This window comes from Orcinus orca, chromosome 10 (genome assembly GCF_937001465.1).
Source record: "Orcinus orca chromosome 10, mOrcOrc1.1, whole genome shotgun sequence".
In the NCBI taxonomy this organism is placed as follows: Eukaryota; Metazoa; Chordata; class Mammalia; order Artiodactyla; family Delphinidae; genus Orcinus; species Orcinus orca.
This window is the reverse complement of record NC_064568.1, coordinates 13,890,215-13,912,309: the sequence shown is the minus strand read 5'-3', so window position 1 is coordinate 13,912,309 and position 22,095 is coordinate 13,890,215. Positions and strand designations below refer to the sequence as shown.

Below are 22,095 nucleotides of genomic sequence, written 5' to 3'. Positions count from 1 at the left end.
CGCGCAGGCCCAGCGGCCATGGCTCACGGGCGCAGCTGCTCCGTGGCACGTGGGATCTTCTCGGACGGGGGCACGAACCCGTGTCCCCTGCATCAGCAGGTGACTCTCAACCACTGCGCCACCAGGGAAGCCCTGAACTAGTTTTAAAAACGGGAATAGGATACAAGTGTTGCTTCACACCTGAAGATTTATCCAGCTACCTAGTACACTAAAAATAAGCAACAACTAATTATAAAACTAAGGTATGTGTTATCTGATTGAAGCATTCTTGCCGTTGGATGACCTTCTTTTCTTCAGGTCATTTGGAACCAAGAGGGTGGTGTTTGTGAGTTTGTTTAAATGGCACTGGATGCAAGGTATAAGAAAGTCAAATCAAATCAGATGTGTCTGGAAGAGACATATTTATTTTCCTGTGATGCTCTTCCTTTTTCTGCTTCTTATATTAAAGCTGCTTCCACCAAATCCTCATGATGTGCATGGAAGAAGCAACAGGAGCAGATAAATGCCCTTTCTGGAGTTTTCAGAACTGTTGTATGCTGAGTCTAACCTGATGTTGTATTCCACACATGTCTCCAAAAAGTCAAAAGCATTTTCAGCATTGATTTCCCTTAAGAGTTATCAGACTCTGTTCAGATTGGTTTAATGAGTGTAAGAGGTGACCTTGTGTCCACATAGATACTACTGTATTAGAAGACCTAGAAGCAAAACTTCACATACGTGTGTAAATAATTACCTTGGGGGGTGAATAGGGGTTTATTGAGTGTCTCTGCTTAGCTGCTACCTAGGCCAATGGGCAGGAGAAATTTTTCACTGCCTTATAATGATGATTATTTGCAAAATACGTGAGCACCAGTAATTCATTCATGCACTGATACAGAGTAGGGACTCAGTGCAGTGGTATTAAACTTGCTGCTGGCAGTGTTAATTGATTCGTTTGGAACATTTTCCCCCGAGAGGATCCCAATGACAACTTCCCTGAGCAAGAAACTGACACCCAGCCAGTCCCGGATATGCGGGGACACATGTGTGAGGATGTTGTCGTCAAAATAAACCATTCTTGTCTCCTGGCAGGGGCTGGTTCTCCCAGGAACACTCCCCAATCCTGGGAGCTTTAGTGAGAAGCTTCCTTTCTTGGCAGAGACGGCAGGCAGTAAGCTTCATGTGTTTTCTGTGGGATGGAAAAGAGGGACTGGATTATTTGTTGCATTTTAAACTTGTGGCTGTTCTTCTGGGAAAAAAAGTTGGGGAGGTGCTGATCAAGCTTAGCATTTGATCCGTGTGACCCTGTTGGTGAAAAGAAAAAACAAATGTCTCTCATCATAACACTTACTGACATTCCCTCAACATGACCCAAATCTATCTCTCCTGATACATAATGTCTGTTTTCCCAACTACATGATGAACTATGGGCAGATTCTAAGTTTTGGTCATTTTGTTTCCCAGCCCCTGCTAGAATACAATGCCCAGCATGTAATAGACAGGGAAGAAGGGTTAAAGGAAAGAATGAAAACAAAATATCTAAATGTGAAATTCAGAAACACTGTTAAGGGATTTTGTCCAAAATTTCACAGAACTTTAAAAATTGCCTCAGTTTGTAGTCTCCTTGGGAGAACATGACGGCTTGCTTTATTCTTTTTTCTTTGAAATTTTGTTTTGAGTCTAAAGTACCACTTTTCCCTAAACATGTTAAGAGTATGCATGTATATGTGTGAATATTTCCTGGAGAATTTCTGGCCAGGCATTTTTTGTCATATACTTTTACTGGAAAACATATATATATATATATATATATATATATATATATATATATATATATATATTTTTTTTTTAATTGACTAGGTGCAGAAAAATAATCAATCTAAAAAAATTAGAAGTAATGTTTCTGTCAGGAACACAAAAGCCTTCAGAGAGGAGAAACAATTCATTTTAACTAGTAATTTGCCATGTAATATATTTGCATTATCAACATTTCCATTTTGCGGAAGTGCCTCTACTAGAGAAACGCACCACACAAGGAGGAGGGAAAGAGCTTAAAATTTCTTTCCAAGTTTAAGCAATCCAGAAATCTGGGAAAAACAACAAAAAAAAAACCTCCTTTCCTTAGTATTAACTAGAGCAACAAGGAAAGCCATGGAATTTCAAGTGGTGAAAATTTTGACCACAGCAATGCCCACTACCATGTTTGAATTTGCCCACTCTTCCTGAACAGGAATTAAAAAAAAAACCCAAAACCAAAAAAATAGTGTGAACTAACAAGGCAGCTGCATATATTCGTAGGAGTTGGGTGTTTGCTTACTGCAGTAGTTTAAAAATAGTTTTCCAGTTAACGTCTTCTCCCCATAATGGAGATGTCAGGGTAGGTTTACGTGATCGTCTAAATGGTCAGAAGTTGTTTATGTAGCTCTGAATTGCTGAGCGACGCTCAGGAAGACCAGGGTTCAGCAAACGCTGGGGCTTTTTTTTTCCCTGGGAGAGGAACCCGGCCTCTCTTGGGATTTCTGGACATGCATTCCAGATGAGTTCGAATCGGCTGGCTCTCCTCTGCCTGTCAGACTCACTTTTCACAGCGTTGTTGAGGGGCTGGGCATCGCTGCCCATCTCTACGGTTACCCTGAGGTTTGGAGTTGGGGTGAAAAGAGCCATTTCTGCGAGAAAACAGTAGATGCATACTATAGAATGACCATGGTAACGTCACTGTCCAAAGCACATGTTTCTGAATAACAAAGCTTTCAATGTGCCCGCAAACACCGCAAATGGATCCTCGGACCTATTTCATGGCAACCGTTTCCTCTTCCACACACACACATACACACACACACACACACACACACACACATTCCGGCTTGAAAGCCCCCTCGTATGGGTGAGACTCCAGGCCGGTAACGCTGCCTGTCTGGCCAATGTCCTCCCCCTAAAGACAGGTAGGTAAAACCTTTCAAAAGCCCCCTTTTCCGGCTTCTCAAGTTTAGGGTCCACCCCCCACCCCCACCCCCCTGCCGCTCCCCGCCAGTCCTCCTGAACTCGGCAACTCTCAGCTCCAAAGCAGAAGTGCTTCTCTGGCCAGGGCGCCTTAATGAGGCACCGCGTCTCCCGGAGGCCAGAGGTTTGGGTACCGAACCAGGTCGCGCCTCCTTGCGCCCCGCCCCGCCCCCCCCCTCGGGTTGCAAAGGAAAGCGGCATCGCTTCGGTTTGTTCCCCATCGCTAAGCTGCGCATCCTCTACACGCCTGCTCAGTAACCGGCTTGATGGTCTTCGGGTGCCTGGGATTCAGGCTAGGTGCCCTTTCACAGCTCTGCTCACGGGCACCAGGGCTCTTCTCCCGCCGACAGGGCTGGGCAGGTGCAGCCCCCCGGGCGCGCGCCTCCGCCGGCCGCGCACTGAGCATGCTCAGCTCGGCTGCGCGCCGGCTCCCGCCCTCCCCGCGCCTCTAGTCTCCGTCACGCGTCTCGCCCTCCTCGACGCTGAGGCGCCGGCGGCCGGAACTCCGTCGCTCCGGGTTTTTTGAGCAGCCGCGAGCGTGAGGAGGGAGGGGAGCGCGGCACCAGACATAGCACCGGCTTCAGCACCAGGATTGGTCGCAAGTAGGACGCTTTCGCCGCTACACTGGGACCGTCGGGCTGTGCCGGCGCCGCACCCGAAGCGATAGCGGGCTTCGCGCTCAGGTGCTCAGGTAAGTGAGGCGCGAGCTGACGGGGTCCGCTCCAGACCGGGTGCGTGCTGCCCCGGGCACCCCGGCTCTCGGATTTGGAGAAAGAGCATGGTTCTCGGAGGCTGCCAGGTGGAGAAGGTCTCTTCGGGGCTCCCCCTCCTGCCGGGAGGGAGAGGGGCTGTGGGCCAAACCGCCTTGAGCCCGGTTACCCTGCGGGGTCGGGGCAGCCGACGCCGCGCGCCCTGAACCCGGAGGAGGCAGGGCACCGAGGACGCCGCCGTCCCCCCACGGCAACCCTTCTTTTTAGTCAGAAAATAAGTTTGTTGCGCAGCGAGGCAGCCGCAAAACAAGGAGCCCAGAGCCCGTAATGCTTCGGGAACCCTTAAAATTAGCTCCTCCGGCGGGTTCAGGCTGTAGCCCCCTCTCCGTGCGCCTTCGGCCCCGGAGCACGGTTCTTGGCAAGAGAGTTTCCCTCTGATGTTGTTACCCCGGGCTCCGAGGGCCCAGCTGCAGCCCACGGTAGAGGAAGGCGAACTTGGGCTGAGGTTTGAAGGGACTAAAAGATCAGAATCCCGTAGCCGTGGTGGAAGAAGCCGTGTTAGAACAGACGCTGATTTTCGGGGACGCGCACTGTGTGCCAGGCGCAGTGCTAAGCGCTGGGGGTGCAGCGGCGAACCACATCCACCAGGTCCCCGCTTTTGTGGCACGTACCTGGTGTACCCACGCGCTGCCGACGGAGCTTGTGGGGAGTAGCGTTAATTTTTCAGCAACTTCGGAGGGATTTGCAGTTTCCTTTGAAAGGCCAAGGCAACAACCTAGTCTCCCCTCCGGACCCAGACATCAGCGAGATGTGCGCCGGGCACCCCGTAGACACCAACGGGTTTGCTCTCCTTCTGGAAAGGAGGGCTCAAAACCTGCGTGCATTTCTTCTCAGTGTGCTTCGCGTATTTATATATTTTTTGTTTATGAAAGGTGTGGAGGTGAGGGTTAGGAGGACGTGGGCTCCTGAATCTCTCAGAACCACTCAGGGCGTCTGATGCATGGGAACATTCTGCAGCACAGCGGAGCTCCTGCAAGGAGGCGGCTTCGTGCAACGCGAAGATTGGGAGGTTGGGTCGTTGGCTGGGGTCTACAGATTTGGAGCGAAGAGGCTTGCGGAGGTGTTCGTAGGGCCAATCAGTGTGACAGATCACCTTGGGTGGGTGGTCTGCGTGAAGGTGGGGTTGGATCTTGGGGTGTGTTGGAGGGTTCTTTGCAGGGAGGAGCTCCTGGGAGGAATGCTCGGCTCGTGGAACTTTTTCTAGTTTTCCTACCGGAATCAACATAGGGGCGGGGACATATTTGTCAGTCTTTTAATTGCTGGGGAAGCTCCTGCAGTTTACTGTGAAGAGAACTGGGTATTTCAAGGAATAATTCCACATAGCTGATTTGTTTGGACACTTACAATAGTAATTTGGAATGTGCTTTTATTTTTGTATTTTGAAGTTTATGGTTTATGTCCTTTAGGGAGAAGGGCAAGAGCATGAAGACTGTAGATTTCCATCCAGGCAGGTCCACGCAGTAGCACTGCCAGTCGGACTGATTAGCAAGTTTGTTTTCTCTGTGTGTGCCCAAGTGGGTGAAAACGTTGTGTCATGGAGGCAGGCACGTTGAGGTAGTTTTCCCAGCGTTGATGAGAAAACTCACATTTCACCCATAACTTTATTCTTGCTATCTTCATGTTGACTTCACTCAAGACTTGTGTGAATCAACACAAGGGGTGGTGAGAGTATAAGATTGATAAGGATCAAAAACAAGTTCCATGGGAATGTTGTTTTTTGCCACTTTATAAATTGCCATTGATTTTGTTTGTTTAAACTGACTTCCACTGCTCTGGATTGATGAGGAGGGATCATGATGGTAAGCCCCATGATTATTTTCCAGTCTGGACCCTGCAAGTTTGCTGGCTAGCTTGAAAAACTGACCTTTTAAAATTAGGGGCTAAGACTATAGGAGACGCAACCTGCTGTTTAAGGGTGCAGGTCAGAGCCACCTGGAATTACAATGGAGGCAAGTCTTATTCGCAGCCTTTATACAAACACTTTTCATTTCCTTTAACCTGGGGGACTTTGTCTCCTCCAGTCAGTTTGCTGCCTCTTTCCCTAGTCATTTCATATTGGTAGGTCATTAAGGGTGGATAGAGAACAAGCCTTTCAAATAAAGTTGTTTTTTTTTGTTTTTAAATCATCCACTTATTTTACCTAGTGCTCTCTCCTTTTTAGTCAGAAGTAGGTCTTCGAATTTTCTTCCCTTTAAGCATTAAATCTTTTAACTAGATTTTTTTTTCTTTTTCTGAAAGATACACAGGACATCTGTTACTTCAAGTTAGGTCTTATAAAAAATAAAGGTAACCTGGACAATTAAACTTCTCAACAGAAAACTCCCCTTTATGATTCTGGCTCTTTTCCCAAGTTTATATGATCATGGTTTTAACCTGTTTGATTCTTCTTTGTTTTATTTGAAGACATAGACATAATATACATTAGTTTCAGTGTTTCTTTTTATAAAAAGAACTTAATCTTGTATGAAACATGCTTTTATATGATTTTAATTGAATTAATCTATTTCACAGGGTAAGCTAAGAGATGTCTGTATACACAGATGTGGCGAGTTTTGTTGTTTTCATTTCCCATAACACAGTGTTTTAAGTCTGGTGAAGGAAACCAGATATATTAACTTAGACTTATTGGTCTTCATATTTTTAAAATTAGGTACCATGCAGCACTAAAAGTTATTTATAAATTACACACATGTACTGTTATGTTGATATACTACTTATAAAACATACCCAGAAAGAAACTAAAGGATAAGTTAAGTAAAAATCATGAAACAGAAGTTCTAATATTCTTTTTCTGTATCCCAGTGGATTGTTTTGTACAACCCCTAGGGTGTACGCCCAGCTTTGGAGATCACTGATGGATTGGTGTTTTTTACCTTTCTCTCCTTATCTGTGGCTCTCTCATTTATCATCTCTGATACTGTAGCCACTTGCAAAACTGCTAGGAATCTGTGTCTCCTGTAACAGATGAGTTAGGAACACTTGTTTCCCTGTCATGGACTCATAGGTAGATGAAATGAGGCATAAGAGATGAATGTGATCTAGGGGTCTTCCTAGATCTCCCAAGTTGGATATACAGATGAAAAAATATATGAAGTTTTCATTGAAAGGCTAAAATTCCAGTGGTCAGAAAGTGAGGAAACTAAGGACTAAATGAGTGAGGGAAGGAAGGATACTTTTTGTGTTACAGTATTTACTGTGTGGAGGGTAGAAAGCCCATTTACCTTGGAGCAGATTAACCTGGACCTAAATGTGGCCCTGCCACTTATTACATTCATGATATTGGACAAGATAGTTCCATAACTTCTGTGAGCCTCTGTTTCCTTAGCTATAAAATTGGAATGACATCTATTTCAAAGCAGCGTGGTAGGTATTATACATAGGAGTATAGGTGTAGAGCTTGGCTGTATTAGATTGGGTAGGTTAAAAGCTATAACAAATGAATCGAAACAAAGTGTACTGCCTCAGATGCAACAAATGTATTTCTCATTCATGTAAAGTTCCATAATGCATGATCCTGGCAGCACTCCTCCAAGGTGTGATTTGAAGATCCAGCCTTCGTGCATTCTGTGTCCCTGCCACCTTTGGCAGGTTCACTGTGTTAATCTGCATCAAGCCATTGGAAGGAGAAAGACTTGCAGGGTGTTAACTGCCCAGATGTGGAAGTCATACATATCACTTTTGCTTTCATTCCATTGGCCAGAACTCAGTTATGTATGTGTGTATCTTACTATAACGGAGTCTGGGAAATGTAGTTTAGCTGTGTTTTCAGGAAGGAGAAAAAAGGCTTGGGGAAATAGCCATCATTGTCTGACATTCTATTATTGTATGTGATATTTCCTCCATGTTCAATAAATGCTACTTCTCTTTTCTCCCCTCACCCCCACCCCAATCCCTGGTTTTCTTGGCAGAAAAACTAGAACAGATATAAGAAAAAATGATAGAAAGAGCTAATACATGCATAGTGTTTACTATTTTTGAGGTACTTTTCTAAGCACTTTGCCCCCCTAGATAGGAATTATTATTGTGTCTATTGTATAGATGAGGTAAATTAGGCTTAGAGAAATTAAATCATTTGCCCGACATAGCCAGCAAGTGGCAGAGCTGGGATTTGAACCAAGTTGTACGGCTCTAGAATTACTTTTCCTAGCAGTTTCACTATACTAGTTTTTTGTTCTTGCTGCAACATTTTTCTTATTGTAGCCATTGGACCACCTTTTCTTTTCATTTATATAAAAAAAGTTGGAGGAGAATTAAAAAATCCTAAAGAAGATAAAAGATTGCATCTAGTCTGAAATATACTGGAGCAGAATTAAATGTGATATTGGTTTATCTTGAATACCTACCAGAATTGGGAGCAGATAGTTAAAGGAAGACCACCTTCCACGCCAACTAAATGCTTTCTCATTTCTGATAAACATATTGCCAGGGTTTATTCCTTGAATTTTAACCTTCTTTTTAAGCTTTCATTTTGGAAATCCTGGGCTACCACTTTTTCTTTTTTAATTTTTTTTTTTTTTTTTGCGGTACACGGGCCTCTCCCTGTTGTGGCCTCTCCCGTTGCGGAGCACAGGCTCCGGACGCGCAGGCTCAGGGGCTGTTGCTCACGGGCCCAGCTGCTCCGCGGCATGTGGGATCTTCCCGGACCGGGCCACGAACCCATGTCCCCTGCATCGGCAGGCGGACCCGCAACCACTGCGCCACCAGGGAACCTGGGCTACCACTTTTATGCTGCAGTATGTGAAGTTAAACTCCTGTTCATCTCTTAGCCCAAGCAAATATCCTTTCTGGTAATTTCACAACTAAAGCATTCTCTCCTCACCTTCCCTTTGATCAAAGGCATTGCTGTTCATCAACATCCCCAAGTCCCAAGAAGGCTCCTCCTGTTCGCTCAGCTTTGCAGAACGGTTTCAGTATTTCTTGCATGACTGAAGGGACCGCTAGCTATTATCCTGGTATCCTCTGAACAAAGTGACCCCTCTTGTTGTTCTCATCCTGTTGTCCCACTTCCATTAGAGAATCTGCCTCATCTCATCTTTCCTATGCATTTGTCTTTTACAAAAACACCTAGTACAGTTTTGGTTTCCAGTGGCCCCAGTGGAAATGTGAGGTGGTCACAGTGAGAGTGGACGTTTTGCCAGGACACTTCATACTTCCACATTAACTCATTTTTTTCTTCTTGTTCAGTATGTATTTGTGGCATCTTCACAATTAATTAATGAGAAGACACACATCTTCCCACCATGTAGGGAGGCAGATGTACTGTAAACTTATCAATCAACTCTCAAAAGCCCATGTTCATTTCCTTCTAACTTTCCCTGAACCACTTGTCCTCAGAAATTTGTTTTATTTTGCTTTTTTTCCACTAAATTTGTCTCCCTTCCAGTATCCCTCACATCCATGCCATTTGTATGTGTGTGTGTTTTCAAGCCCCTTCTTGTGATTTAATGGCGTTAGAGAGATGGAGAGGTTTACTCTCATGTTTTTAGACTCCCAAAGAGCTGAGTCCCACAAGGCCTTGTGAAAAGCTAATTCTAGCTGTTGTAACAGATAAACTAAATTTTCAGTGACTTGAAAAATCTTTATACTTCTTGCTCATGTACAGTTCTCACAGCACAGGAGTGGCTTTCCATGGAGTCATTCAAGGAATCAGGTCCCTCCTCCTTTTGTGGCTTTGTCCTCTCCTGAGTCCCCACAGTCCTCTTTGTTCAGACAAGGTGTACGGCATTTTGACAGGTTTCAGAGGAACTTGTTTTAGGCTCAAGCCTGGGAACGGTTATCATGGCTCCTGCCCACATTCCACTGGGCAAACTCAGTCACTTGGCCATTGTTTACATTGCCTCTCTGTCTGGTCTACCCTTGCTGTCTTTTTCCACCATGTCTACTATATTTTGCACGAGGCTCAACTCAAATGTCACTCTGTTAAGCCTCTTTTTTTTTTTTTTTTCTGTATGTGGGCCTCTCACTGTTGTGGCCTCTCCTGTTGCGGAGCACAGGCTCCGGACACGCAGGCTCAGCGGCCATGGCTCACGGGCCCAACTGCTCCGTGGCATGTGGGATCTTCCCGGACCAGGGCACGAACCCGTGTCCCCTGCATCGGCAGGCGGACTCTCAACCACTGCGCCACCAGGGAAGCCCTGTTAAGCCTCTTTTGATACTACTGAGGAGTAAAGAATGTCTCCTTTCTCTGTACATATTCCTATTGTGTTGTTTTTCATGCCACTTGTATAATACCTATCATGAAAGTGACCAGCTCTCCCAGTTATCCCAAGACTGAGAGGTCCCCAGTGTGCTGGACATTCATTGTTTGTTTGTTTTTTCTAGTTCATCTATTTTATTTTTAGAATATATTTGTTTTTTTTTTAACTGAAGTATAGTTGATTTACAATGTCATGCCAATCTTTGTTGTACAGCAGAGTGACTCAGTTATATGCATATGTACACCCTTCTAAAAAAATTATTCTTTCCATTATGGTTTATCACAGGATATTGAATATAGTTCCCTGTGCTGTACCTTAGGATCTTGTTGTTTATCCATTCTAAATGTAATACTTTGCATCTACCAACCCCAAATCCCCAGTCCATCCCTCCCCCTCCCCCTCCCCCTTGGCAACCAGAAGTCTCTTCTCTATGGACATTCATTGTTAAAATCAGGAAGGTCCTGGGCAAATTGGGACAAGTTCATTACCATACCTACTACGTTGTAAAGTTACTTCACCTGTCACTCAGTACCATGTGAGTTTCTTGAGACAGTGGATAAGAGCTTGAAATGTGGAGACAGATTTCTTACCAGTCCTGAGTCCATTATGTACTAGATGTATTATTGTGTGTGATAGCAAATTACCAACCTTTCTAGGTTTCTGTTTCATCAGCTGTATGATGGGATAATGTGCATTTTGTAGGCTTGTTCAGATATTTAAAAGACATGGTAAATTAACTCACTGAGTGTATTGATGGACATATCCATAAATTTGGGTAGTACCTAAAGGTGCAGGAGTTTGTGAAAACTATGTGGAGTACTGCATGCAAAGTACTTAGTACATCCTAGTACTTAATACTAGTACCTAGCACTTAGAAAAGCCTAGTATGCTTCTAGTAAACAGTTTTTAATTGACTAATCTTACTTATATTGGAGTATCTCTTGCATAAAACATGATAGGCACCAAAAGGACAATTAAACTCAATATACGTGTTCATGGAGCATTAATGGTATTACAGGAGTTTAGGATAAGGGGAGCAAACAAGTCAGTGAGAGTGGTTAGGAAATATTTGGCAAAGATCTTCTGATGTTTGAAACTTGAAAAAGCAAGAGTTGGCTGCAAGATTAGTTTTTTGTTTTGACAGAGTTTTATTTTTCTTTCTTATTTAAAACCAGAATCAATAAGTTTCATGGTTTGGAAAGTGAAAATATTTTCCAAATTTAGGCAAGGTCAGTTTCAGCTCAGTGGTGCATTTCTGGGAAGGGAATTTGGTAATGAGAAAGTGAGGGTTAGGATGGCAGCACTCCTGATTCCACAATGAATTTGAGGTTCTAAGAAATGTATCCAGAAGTCTCCTTTGTTTTTACTACAATAAAATAGCTTTTCCACCTTTGGGCTAAACTTTCGTGTATAAAGTACTTTATACCCTGCACAATTGTACTAATATAACTTTGATAATTCGTGTTGCCTATCACTTTTAGGTTTGTCATGGAAATTTCTAATGAGGACAGGTGTTAACCAGTGTGCTTATGCTGAAATGGGTCCCATTTGGAGGAGAAAAAAATAAAACAAATAAAAAATGACGTGACTCAAATCCCCTATAGGGCTTGATTCTAGGCACACTGCCATCATTTTGAGTTGTACACATTTATATTGTCATCTGTATTATGATTGGTCTTCAACTAGCAAATATAAATGTGGATGTTTTTTTCTTTAGTGACTCATTTGATTAGCTATTAGCTAGCTATGGATTCTAGACTCCATGCAGATCAGTGAATTAATTGGGAGTCCAAGCAGTACTTTTACGCTATTTAATTAGGTGAATGACACCCTTAAAGAGAGAATATTTACTTAAGTCATGTTTCTAATTCCTAGTAAAAATTATAGCAAGAACATGGTTATCTAGAATTCTTGGAATTAAGTAATGGTAAATAGAGGTTTGTCTCTAGTCTAACAATAGTGGTTTTAAAAAAATGGAAATCCATGTAAAACTATATTACTTTCCCCTTTAAACAGGCAGCTAAATATGATTTCCTCCTTGACACAGATCACTGTGATGAACATAGTCTAGGAGTTTAGACTAGAACATTGATTGGCCTTTGAATCAGATCCACCTGGATTTGTTCTGTCACCAGGTGTGTGATCTTGAACATGTTCTTAACCCTTACAAGGCACTTTTAAAAATCTGTAAATTGAAGTTGATCATGCCTACCTTGCAGAGAGGCTGTGAACATTAAATGACGTGAGTTTAATACTTTTGTACAGTGCACACAATACATTCTAAGCACTAAGCAAATTAGCCCTATACTATACTCTTGGCAGTTTATATAGAACAGGGTACGTACAGCTGCTTTCTATATTTGTTGAGACAACGAATGTTATACCAGACTGTGCAACAGGATCCCCTCAGGTGCTGGTGAAACATAAGTCCCTATGCCGAGTGACCTCTGTCTGCTTTTCTCTGCCTTTCAGGGGGTCACATATGATTCCTTGCTTTGGTGAGCTAGCCATTTCTATTTACTTTTTCTTGTCGTTTGTGCAGTAGAAAAAATCAAATATACAAGCCATTCAAACTATATTTAATGGTTTGAATAGTTCTGAATGAGGCTCTGAAGGGCTCTTCCCTCCCCCCCTTCTTGTGAGAGAACAGTACGGATATTTCATATCCATTTTTTTCTTTTTTAAAATTTTTATTGAGGAATGGTTGATTTACAAGGTTGCGCTAGTTTCAGGTGTACAGCAAAGTGAATCTGTAATACATATAGATATATCCACTCTTTTTCCCATATAGGTCGTTACAGAGTATTGAGTAAAGTTCCCTGTGCTCTACAGTAGGTTCTTATTAGTTATCTATTTTATATATAGTAGTGTGTATGTGTCATATCCATTTTCACTCTTCTCAGCTTCCCCTTCCCCTACTTCCTGACTGGGGTACTGAGAGGTACAGTAGAAATAGAAAATAACTTTCTTTGATAATATTGTCCCATGTATTTGTGATATGCTTTGCAGCAGCAGCCTGTTTGTGAAGATTTCTGTGTTACAGTTGTGGAAGGTTGGCTAGCTTGCCTGTGGTACTGTAAACTTCATTCAAAAGTCTGTACTCTGAGTACATGATCTTTACTGTATAAAAAAGTTCCTTTTATTTTCTTTAGCAGATTTCAAGTTCTCATTTACCATTTACTAGAACCTATCTAAAAATTCCTAGTCTGTTCGCTTTATTTTCTTTCTTGAACCTAATGGTCAGAATTGGAGACATTGCAACAATTCTAGATACTGTTAAGGTGGTGGTAAGGTATGTATGTGCTCTGTGTAACATGGGTTTATTGTGAATTCGTATTTCCATGAACTCTACTCAATTCTTTTATTAGTAACAATTTACTAGTATATTGTAATTTATATTTTGTGTTGTAACTGAAATTAGTACTTTTCTTTTAGACATTACTGTTATTCAAAGCAGCAGTCTTCTTCTGAATTAATGAGCTTTTACAAATTTTAGTAATTTTCTTATAATGTAGCTCCTTAAATCAATATATTAAGATTAACACTTAAGAAAAGGGACATAATGTAATACAGTCCCCATAATAATGAGTTCCATGTTTTAGGTTGGGATTCAGTCTCCACAGATGGAAACACTGTGTTATGTGATGTAAAAGAAAGGTAGTAGGTAGACTTGGTGATTGAAAACGATTTGATCATTCAAATTCTGGCTCTACCACTTGTATATTTGTAAGATTAGACCAAATTATTTAACACCCCTCAGGTTCATTTTTCTTATCTGTGTAATGTGGGTATTCTTGTAGGGTTGTGAAGACTGAAATGAGCTAATGCTATATACACATAGCCTGGTGCCAGGCACGTAATTAGATGATCCCTAAAAATGTTGAGTTTATCATTATGATCTTATTCTTCTCATACAGTTATTCATTATGATATCTATGTTGTTGATGAAATATGTGAAAGTTATGATTTACAAATTTGAAATGTTATTCTTTTAAAATACTCAGTAAAGTGATGCATGTTTGTTCCTGTGTCTTTATCCATGGATAGACAATGTGATCTCTCTTGGCTGCATAGAAACAGGAGAAGACATCCTTTGCATGGCATGTTGTTTTATGGTTGACCATTACAGAGAGCCACTGTATCAGGACTGAGATGCGATTAGCACTGTTTGAGATTTCATTTTGGAGAAATGGTTTTGGCTATGGTCAAGAGTCTTATTTATTATGAAGAATGAATTACTGAATGGGCTCTCATCTGTATTCTTTCCACTTCAGTTATAGCCCATCTTACCATGCTGCAAAAAGAAATGCTGACATGTGACAGAGTAGAAATATAAAAATGTTTCCAGTTGCTCTCAGTCAAATGTGATTGAAAGTTTTAAAAAGGTTTATACAATTTTTAAAAGTGTGTGATACTGGCAGTATTGGGGAATGACTTTCTGTTTACTTGGGAGAATATCAGTCTACATAGTCTCTTTATGGGTGCTTTGAATTTCGAAAGGTAGCAAGCATAACAGTAATGACTGGTATAATATGCTTGCAGTGAAGGAGTTTTACATATTTGAAGAGAAACAAGCTAATGTTACTTTATTTTCCATGTGTTTGTATATAATGAAATATTTTTAGTAATTTTATTTTGAATGCTTCTCTACTTCCTCCTTGTTTGTAGGTTTACTGTACAAACCTACAAACTGTGTTTTTGGAATTCAAAACTACTTATATATTGTTTTATTTATAGTTCATCATTTAACCTCATTACTTAGATATTTTAAGTACCTTTATATTTGTTTCTATAATTTCTAACACATACAGTGAGAACTTACTGTTTTTCTTTGTGTTTTACATCCCTCCCCACCCACTATCTACTAAGCTAACTTACATCCGGATCTTAATTCATTGACAGACTTCCATCTGTTAATTTATAACCTATAGAATCTAAGTTTGGGGCTTTGTATGGAAATTGGCTTGACTGCAGGCTTCTAATCATTCATGCCCTGGTGTTCTCTGCTGTTAGATTATTTCCCAAATGAACTATGTATCACAGTTTTTCGTTGATTCTTTGGAGCACCAGACCAAGTGTTCATGAATGTCCTGAAGTACACATTTTCAGTGGAAACGGTGGTAGAATTCCTGCCATTTCTGGCTTCTTGGGCTTTCAGATGTTAGAAAAAGCTACAGAAACATAATTACACTGCTGGATTTCACCACTTGCAATTATTTGAATTACCTGGAGTGAGTAACTGAAGGGGTGGAGGGGCTGTTTCTCTTATATCTGAAAATAATATAATGAATTGTCCATCAATAGAGATTATTTGAGTTTGCTATTGATCATTGATGTTGTGTACCCTACTTCTCATTGACTAAGAACATCCGTTTTAGCGAGACCTAGGTATACAGGGTAGGTATACGGTGTGTAGTTCAGAACAGAATATCATTCCTATGGGTAATTTGCCCAAGACCTTACTGTCATTGTAGTCCATAGATGAGTATTTCATGGGAGTCTGTGCAAAATGCAGAACTTTGGGCCCCACATCACACCTTCTGTATCAGAATCTTCATTTTCTTATGTGATTTGTGTTCACATTAAAGATTGATAGGCATTGATTTACCTCATATTCTTTTTTAAGAAAATAATTTTCTTATTTACTTTACTTAAAAAAAAAAAAATTTATGGCTGCAGCTTGCAGGATCTTAGTTCCCTGACCAGGGATTGAACCCACACCCTCAGCAGTGAAAGCACCGAGTCCTAACCACTGGACCACCAGGGAATTAAGATTTACATCATATTCTTAACTAACTGAACCAATTGCTTCCCTGCTGCTAGTTATAAGTGTCAAACATATACTCAACATGCTTAATTATATATTAAGGACCCAATACTGCAGGATTAAAGATAGGTACAGTAGGCTAGTAGCGCTTGGCCAAAGGATGATCAGAATCTAGATGGGTAGATAAAATATATAGATATGTAACTCACATCCATTGTAGCTAACATCAGAAATTCAGGTAGAATATGGTCAACGTGAAGGGAATAGACAATGCTTTAGAAATCATTGTAGGGAAGTGGTTTTCTTTCTTGGAAACGTGTTCTCATCATGTTCTTCTTGAAGCTCTTAGCAGTAGAGTATCTCAAGCCATTTTTGCTTATGTTGAGGTCAGGATCTCGAGTACAATATCTACTATCTTACCCATCATTGTAATTGATCAAGCTTTAGTGAGTTCTTACATAGCCTATATATATATATATATATATATATATATATATATATATGTGTGTGTGTGTGTGTGTGTGTATATATATATATACACATATATATATACACACACGCACACACACACACACACGTATACACACATATATGTGTGTGTGTGTGTGTGTATGAAGAGACACATATAATGTGCTTTCAAGGAGCTATTTGCTTGGTGTGAAAAGACAACTCAGATTACAATGTGATGTGGAATATTATGGTGGCAGTTGCAAAGAGATTATGGGGAAGGATTGATAATTGAGTTAAAGTGAAAAGATGGACAGAATTTGCAGGTTGGGTTTAGAAAGTACACTTAAGAAAAAGGATATAGTGTGTACAGTGGCACGAGGTCATGAGAGAAATGGCATGTTCAGGGAATGGCAAAGAGCTGAGTGTGAGTGGACCTTAGGGATGTAGGAGGGTGGCGGCAGGATCTTCACCTTATACAAATGCATAGACCAGAATGTGAATGATGCCCCAAGAGTTGGGCGAAGAACAAACAAAGATAGTGTGATTAGTGCATCATAGAATTGTATGAAGTAGCATCTTTGGGGAATAAGAGAAAACTGAGCTGTATCCTATAGGCCATAGAAAGCCATTACACGATTTTAAAAGGCTGGAATGACGTCAGATTGCTAAATTTGAACAATTCATCCAAATTTAATGTGGAAATCTGAATGATGGGTTGGGGATGGTGTGTTGAGTGGCATCTGTAACCTGTCTAAGCTTTTAGATGTGTGCCTGACCTATGAATATTTCTTATTTCCTATTTTCTGATCATGTTAATTATGTAAGATTACAGTAAACTGGGTACAAACGTCCATGCACATTTTATTTATATAAAATATTTATACTTGTTTAATGTATTTCATATTTAAATCCAGTATACATAGGGATTAGTAAGTAATTTGGGATTTAAATTAGAAAACTAAGAAAGAGAGCAAACAGCAACTGTTCTTAAACATATAATGGAAAAAAAAGCATTACACAAGGTAATTAAATGCTTTTATATTGTAGCATGAGATCTGTCTTCTGGCAGTAGGTTTCCAAATGTACAATTTCAATTGAGTACAAGGCACTTTTTTTTTCCGTTTAAAAACGTTTTATTTGAGATGTCGGAGGTTTACATGGCAAGGTATCCAGTGCCCATCTGCTATCCCCCCATATTTTCTGGCTTCATTCCATATTGCTCTCTCGTGGCTATGGTACATTCCTTTGCTAATAACATTTGCTGTCCTTAGACATTGTTAAAGGGGAACTAATGCTGTTTGACAACATTTCAAGTAGTAGCCATTGATACTGGATATTTTAAAAATTGAATTCACCAGAACAAGCTTACTTTCCTAAGAGTAAAATCACTTCCACTGTATGTGGTCTTGTAGGTTGATAAATCCAGAGCCCACTCTCCCACTAAGAAGTGGTCCAGGACGTCTTTCTTCAGCTGGCCCTTCCTCCGTCCCAGTATATGAAAGGTGCAGGCATATGACCAGCACCTCTGAATGCATGGATTATCAGATCCTCTCTCCTCATAGGTAGAATCATGTGCTCAGTAACACAAGGATGAAGAAAGAGTTGGAGTGGTTATTCTTTGTACTGTGTCAGTGTCCTGGCCAGACTGCCCAGTGGTATCTGCTCCTGGGGAATTTGAGAGCTGTTTGATTCCCACGTTCTCTCTTTATCTTATGATCTCCTTATATCCTTTTTATAGAGTATCTTCTTCCCTAGGTTCTCAGAGGTCACTATTCTTGCTTGCAGCCCAAGGACTGTAAAGAGTTTCTCCTAGTATTTGGAAATGTTTGGAGGTGCTTCTTATTTGCGACATGCCTTATAGTGTTATGCCCTCATCTTTCTGTCAAGAACTTCTGAAGCACAGACACAAAGGTTATTTTTTCAGGGTGCGCTACTCATTAGTTTGAGGCCTCTCCAGGAATTTGGAAAAGTCATCCCCTTGGAGAGCCTATGGCATTTTCTTCAGTTTACGGTAACTACTCTCATGCCGATGTTCTGCAGGATGGGGAAGTTGGCTGGGAATTCGGTGTGTAAATCCCCCTGCCTATCTCTGGCTTTCAGTTTTGGGTGAGTGTTTTTTTTCAGAAGGAGTTCTAACATCTCATACAACTGCAGATGCCAAGGTGTTTCTTAATAAGCTTGTTCTTCTCTGAATAGTTCATATCAGCCACTACTTTCTGATGTTTGATAAAATCAGCAGCTGAAAGTTCCCTTCTTGGTCTAGTCAGTGCTTAATGTCTTTTGTGCAAATGTGTTTCTGGAGGCTCTGTTATCACAGTAAGGAGCTAAAGCATAGATCTGTGGGCGTACCTTGCAAACTTGTCATTAACTCTGGGAACCAGGGCTCTTGGTATTTATGGGCTGAGACTTAGTCTTTGTCCAGTGTGCCTTATAGGAGTCTGAGCATAAAAGTCTCTGAGTGTAACTTGGGCCTGGTGTTCATAATTGAGTTGCACCCCAGGCCTGATGATCTTCTAATACTCTTTCATATGTAGTCATGCACCACTAAACTCTTGTTGATCTTCTGTTAGAAGCAAGGCATTGCAGAAGGCCTAGTGTCAGATATAAAGACCCATTCCCTGCCTTCAACTTGGAAGTGGAAGAGGAGGCCATGATTATGGGAGTGAATATAAAGTCTCTGGGGTAATTGCTACAAAATATGATCCTCAGAAAAACCTGGCACTTTAGAAGAAAGTAAAGATTCATAGCCCCACTCTAGAGGTACTGAATAAGAGTCCCTGGAGATGAGGTTTAGGTTACTGTATTTTGAATATGCTCCCCATGTGATTCTGACGTTCAGCCAGGTTTAGGAAGTAGAGCATGTTCTGCAGAACACAAATTCTTCAAGGTATAAATAAGATTCCCTTTAAAAAAAATCTCAGCAGGACCGACCTTAGGAAATTCTGGATTTTAAATAGGTTTTCTTACATTAGAATTTCTCAGCATCTTTATGTGCCTTGTGAAAATACGTTTCTGAAATTTACTTGACTAAGGTCTTTCAGGCTGCTGTAACAGAGTACCATAGACTGGGTGGCTTATAAGACGACAGAAGTTTATTTCTTACAGTTATGAAGGCTGGGAAGTCCAAGATCAAAGTGCCAGCATATTCAGTGTCTGCTGAGGCCCACTTTCTGGTTCTTAAATAGCCAACTTCTCACTGTAACCTAACATGAAAGAAGGAGCAAGAGAGCTCTCTTTTGGGGTGTTTTTCATAAAGACACTAATCCCATTTGTAATGGTTCTGCCTTCATAACCTAATTACCTGCCAGAGTCCCAACCTCCAAATACCATCACATTGGGAATTAGGTTTCAATATATGGATTTTGAAGGGACATACACATTCAGTCTACAGGAACTGAAAAACAACCTCCCTCCCCAGTGCAAAGATGGTCTACGAAACATCTAGTGCGGTGGCTCTCAGCCATGGCAGTGCATTAGAATCATTTGGTTTAGTTGGTTTGCGGTGAAGGTGGGTTCTGGGTAATATAATTTTTTAAAGCTTCCCAGATGACTTTATTAAATGCAGCAGTGTTGAAGACCATAGATATTGTGGTATATTCTTTGGAATACGTGTTGGGACATTTAGTCCTAGTATGTGTTCCTTATCACCCAGGTTATTTTGTTTCACATCTGTCAGGTAGTTTTACTCAATTTATATCTCTCATGTCATATTTTTTAGAGTAGGTTTTCAAATGTCTTTTTTTGTGATTATGATAGAAACTTCTTTTTAGGAGTTGGAGCCCTTGGAGACATTCTATGAGAAAAAAATATACATGGGCTTCCTAAGTAAATTTTAATCAGAATGAGTAATGTTAATCATATACTCACAATGTACCAGGCAAGTTGCTAAATGCCTTTATTATATTATCTCATTTAAACCTATAATGATCCTATGAGTTAGGTGCTGTGATGACCTCTAGGTCCTAGATGAGATAACAGAGAATCAGTTATCAGTTATTAAATAACTCAGTTCACACAGGTAGGAAATGGCCACACTGATGTCATATCCCCGGTCTGCCTGCCTGTGAGCTAAAGCTTTTAACCAGTATGGATTCATCACTAAAGTAGAGATTTTTATATTTAGTGATCAGTATATGGTTAAAAGACCTAAGCATGTGCACATTGCTTTCAGAACTACATTTTATTGCAAGGATGGTGCATCTTCATAAACTATAGGGGTTTGGGAATACATACCAAATGTTAAGAACCATTTTAAAATAGGAAGATTTTCAGACAAACATTGGTATATGAATGTAAATAGAATTTTTGCAGTTATAATAGATTGGTAAGTTGTGTATGTAATTTTATATTCATTATTCTGAATTTATTTGAATATTCAAAATTCAATGTATAAATATTTTTCTTACAGCTAACCTTCCAAGTATTGCTAAGATTCTAGAAAATATTGAGTTTGATAGATTTTTGTTACTCTGGCCACAAATCTAAACAAAGGGAAAGAGTGCTTTTGACTACTGGCAATAAAACTCAGTTAAGGGGATTTATGTATGGGTCCAAATGCATGCTTATTAGTTTCCCAGAACATGATGTTTCCTTTTAAAAGTACATGCCTGGGCATCTAGTTATGACAAGTAGAAAAAGTTTCCAGTTGCATGTCTTTCATTTTCCCAGAGAAGATAAATTGTGTAATGTGTAAATGACAGTACAGAGTCTTTTTGAAGTGTAGTGATTTCATCTTATGTGTCAACTTGGCTAGGCCACAGTCCAGATATTTGGTCAAATACATCCGGGTGATGCTATAAAGGTATTTTTAAAGATGTGATTAACATTTAAGTAGGGACACTATGAATAAAGCAGATCAATAATGTGGGCCACATCCAGTCAGTTGAAGGCCTTAAGAAAGACTCACGTCCCCCAAGGCAGAGGACAATCTACCAGAAGACTGCTTTTGGACTCAAGGTACAACCTCAGCTCTTCCCTGTGTCTGTAGCCTGTTCTGCAGATTTTGAACTTGCCAGCTTCCATAATCACATGCGCCAGTTCCTTAAAATAAATCTCTATCTCTCTCTCTTTCTAATACATATATATTTTGTGTGTAAATGTACACACACATACACGCACATACATTCTCTTGGTCTGTTTATCTGGAAAACCCTGACTACTACACCAAGATTCCTTACTCTCCCTGTTTAAAGAAGATTCTCCCATTGTTTTTCAAATAATTGACTTGGATGTTCTTGTCTACAGTTGCCGTCATACTTTTGCAGAATTATGAGCAGTGGATGGCACCAGATTCTACCCTCTCTAACACTGGTGATGTGTCCCCATGAATTGGGCCATTTCATAAATGTCATAGAGAGTAAATGGGGGCACAGAAAGTTCAAAATGGCATGTCTCGCTCCTTGCAAATTTGTGGTATTACAGGTTTTCAGGTATGGCTTTGGTCTTCTAGTCAAAGTAGGGTAATTTAGAAAAAAGTGAATGAAATATCCTACAATTCACTTCATTCATCCATTTTACTTATACATATTGACCGCTGCTCTGTGCTAGGGGCAAGTTAGGTCATGTGGGTAGGAAAAAAAAGAAAAACAGACATGCATCCTGCTTCATGGAGCTTAGGGTCTGGTAGGGGAGACAGAAAAAAGTGTTAAATAACTAATACTTATAATAAAAATAATTATAAACCGAAATAGGTGCTCTGAAGGAGAGAATGATGGTGCTAAGCTAGAGAGGAAGGTGGGAGGGATCTACTGTAGATGGCTGAGTGAAGCAAGCCTTCTTAATGAATATGAATTTTGAGACCCAAAACTTGAGAAGAAGCTAATCATACAAATAACCGGAGAGGAAAGTTCCAGGCAAAGAAAATAGCATGTAAAGGGACAGGAAGCAAGGAAGAACTTGATTTGTAACTTGACTTCATGTGTAAATGAACAAG

The 22,095-nt window shown here is 40.7% G+C and overlaps 1 protein-coding gene across 2 annotated transcripts in view; it reads left to right on the top strand.

Moving 5' to 3' along the window:
• The first annotated feature begins 3,458 nt into the window (after positions 1-3,458).
• CNTN4 (contactin 4) overlaps positions 3,459-22,095 on the top strand; it is a 966,359-nt gene continuing 947,722 nt past the window's right edge. The window contains exon 1 of one of the 2 annotated variants that reach the window (XM_033437184.2): positions 3,459-3,670. The gene's annotated coding sequence lies outside the window, so the exon portion shown is untranslated. The remainder of the gene's footprint in view (positions 3,671-22,095) is intronic. The other variant, XM_004274769.3, reaches the window with a different exon arrangement.